This window comes from Triticum dicoccoides, chromosome 6B, assembly GCF_002162155.2.
Source record: "Triticum dicoccoides isolate Atlit2015 ecotype Zavitan chromosome 6B, WEW_v2.0, whole genome shotgun sequence".
NCBI lineage: Eukaryota > Viridiplantae > Streptophyta > Magnoliopsida > Poales > Poaceae > Triticum > Triticum dicoccoides.
This window is the reverse complement of record NC_041391.1, coordinates 700,689,131-700,692,614: the sequence shown is the minus strand read 5'-3', so window position 1 is coordinate 700,692,614 and position 3,484 is coordinate 700,689,131.

The window sequence follows — 3,484 nt, the reverse complement described above, 5'->3', positions numbered from 1 at the left end:
GCGGGATCGAGGGGGCGGGGGTGTGGCAATCTTATCCCCTCGTCTCGTCGCCGGCGAGGGGGGTTCGGTTGGGACGCGCCCTGTTCCGACCCGGGTCGGGGGAACAGGGGAAGGGGACGCGGTGCGGGAGCTGGGCCGGCTGGGCCGGCCAGGCTGGCTGCGGGCCAGGGGGGTTGGGCGGTGGCCGTGCGGGTGGGTTGGGCTGCCTGGTCCAGGGGGCTTCCCCCCCTTTTTTTGTTTTTTTGTAATTTCTTTCTTTTATTTATTTTCCCTTTCTGTTTTATTTAGTTTTAGGGCATTTAGGCATTTTATAAAAATGTGTTTACTTCACCATAATTACCGATGCAATATTTGGCAACCCCCGAACATTTTTGTGTTGATTTTTGAAAACTTTGGGTGTTTGTCGCTAATTCATTTTTTTTAATTTGCTATGTTTTTGAACTACCACTTAATTAGCAACAGTAACATAAATGACATGGCATCATCAATAGAGTTTTACTGTAGCCTAATTATCCGGGCGTTACAAATCTCCTCCACTACAAGAAATCTCGTCCCGAGATTTAAGAGGGGAGTAAGGGGGGAAGTTCTGGTTATTCTAATGGATCTTCTCGAAGAAGATAATCCCTTTCGTTGATGTCTTCAATTCTTTATTCCAAAGCATCATGATGAAGTTGTCGTCCTTTCTTCGGGGAACTCCATCGTACTTACGAATAGGTATGGGGCAGCTCTACAATGATAGGATGTTATAAGGGAAATTCATCTGGGGGTATCCCAAGAATGAACATATGAGTATCTCTCGAGTTGAACAAATGACACACATCGAGAGCAAAGTAAGACGGTGTAATAAGAAGTTTCAAGCGGATAGGCAATCATTCATTGCCTGAAGCAGAGTGCGAAAGGGGTTCAGAGCAACGGGAATAAGTATTGTGTCCGATACCAGAATAGATCAACAGGCAAGTGGCCCGTGAATTACATACAAAGTCAAACACGAGGAATAACTTTGACATCAGGTTGTACAGGAGAGTCAGGTTTCAATCCTGTGGAACTGTGGGTTATGGGCCCACCATGTGGGTTAAAAGTAGGAAGGCGGTGATGTCTTGCACGATCATGCAAGTAAGGCATGTCAGAGGTTAGCTTGTTAGTTATATGTCAGCAACTACATCGGTACCAAGGCGAGGGACAAGGAGAACCATTTTCCTGCTCGTTGGAACGAGGCGGACCAATAGGCAAAGTTCTCGTCCATCGGTGGATACTGAAATGTCATCAACAATAGTAACAGGGTCTTACTGACAGAGTTGTACACCGAGGTGTTTACATAAGCAGGAGAATAATACTGCTTAGATTATATAGACCTCAAGAAAGGTTAAACCAACCAATGGAAAGGAAAATAAGATTATCAGATTAAACAGAACAATGAAAGGGAAAATGTGTTTAAACACATATATCAGGGGGGTATATCCTTCCCAAGGGCAAGCAACGCATGATATTCATGACGGGATATAACGTAGAAAACCCCTTTAGGAAAGGGAAGAGAAATTTTCATGACATTACCCATACAACGGTGTTTGGATAATTGATCAAGAAGCATTTAGCATTGGGCTTTAGATGTTCTTGTTGAAAATCGGAGTACCACAGACATGCTTCGAGATAGCATTGACATGGTCTTCAAGCAAAAATCGGATTTTGGATACACAAAGGATCCATCAGGATAAACTCATTAAACAGGCATTCAGTTTCCTCATGGAAAAATGATTAACCTTGTTAGAAAGGAAACTATAACACTAGGTCCTCTGGTCCGGTGTGCTAGGCATGACATCACCTTACCGGGGCATATAGGGACCAATGTTATAACTCTTGAAAAGTTGTCCCAACCATCATATCTGACCGAGATTCAGATCCGGTTGGTGTCATGATACCTCAGACTCAGGATGTCCGAGAAGAAAAGGTGCAACACAAATAGACGAAAAGACATTTCAAGATTCTCAGGAAATGAACTATGGAAGCAAGTTCCGAAACCAGAGTTTATCATTAAACCAAGGAGAGGATGAGGAAGTGGCTGACGGACTCAGCGATAATTCAACGAGGTATCCAAAAAGATGCATCTCCTCAATTATGTGGATAAGGAGATAGCATTTGTCCGATCAAATGATATAATGAAGCATGCTCGAGGACAACATACACAATTAAACATTGGTTGAAAGGTGCGCCCGAAATATGGGTTGGGCTGCACGACCAATGTCAGAATGCTCATTCAGTAATCAATAGTCTAAGAATGAACGGTTGACCATTAACTTCAAAGCAATATGGTTGCTAGAAGTACAGAATCCAAACAGCATAGTTCACTTGTTGGTACCCCAGGTGGAATCAACCGAGGACCAAGAAAGAATGGTGATGGTGAGAAGTATCACTATACCAAGAATTTCTTAAGAGGTGGAGCAATCCTCACCACATCCTTGATATTAAAAGATGGTAATACTCCAAGGTAAGGAAGAACAAATGCTGGATAGTAGGGATCTCAAGGTAACTCAAAACATCAGCAAGTTTGCCTCGGAGGGAAGGCAATAATGTTGGCAAGGATAACATAAATCAACGAGGGGAAAGGAAGGTATTTGTCATCATGAGTTCAGATGATATCCTAGAAGAGCTCAGAACGTTGATGATCACGACACCTTTGTCGCGAGAGTTCATGAAGATGTAATCGATCGGTAACGACATCAAGTCAAGTAATGATGAAGTGAAAGGTTATTGGAACCAAGGGTACGACACAAACTCGAAACCAAGCTTGTTGTTCAAGGCGAAATGATATGACGATGAGGATCGACGTAAGGTTAGTTCATCGTCGAAAAGTGGTGCTCCGAGAATAAGGACCAGGTAGCACAGTTAGAATCGTCACGACAATGATATAGCCAATCAGGCTAGGAATGGCGTGAGCGGGTACAAACTCGTACTTATAGAAGCTTACTGAAGAGTTGTTGAACCGAAGAGCGGACTCAGTTCAGTTATCGGTGTCTTTGAGTGTTCAATAACTCAGAGCCCGCAAAAAATTGGAATCAGTGGGAAGGTAGCACTTGATGAAGAACTCATAAAAAGTTATGCAGTTCCATGATAATCTCGAGATACCAGGGGGGTAATACTCGACACAAGATCAAAGTAAAGGTTGGACTGGTGTATTGATCCATAGAAGACAATTGTTTTAACTTGTCCGAGAAATGAGATCAAAGAAGAACAATCATGGTCGGAACCACGGTTGCAAAAGGCCATATCCTAGATATAAGATGAACTTATACCAAAGGAATAAATTATTTAAGAGAAGCTTTAATGATAAGATCTACATCGTGTCCATGGGCATGAACACAAGTTCAAGGTCGACTCCCACTTCTCCAATGCATAACCTTTCATTCACTTCTCACGTTCGATGAAGTTGCAGTGTTGAAATTTTATCTGGTGAAGCACCAGAAGAGTATGACTCGTGAAAACTTTCGGG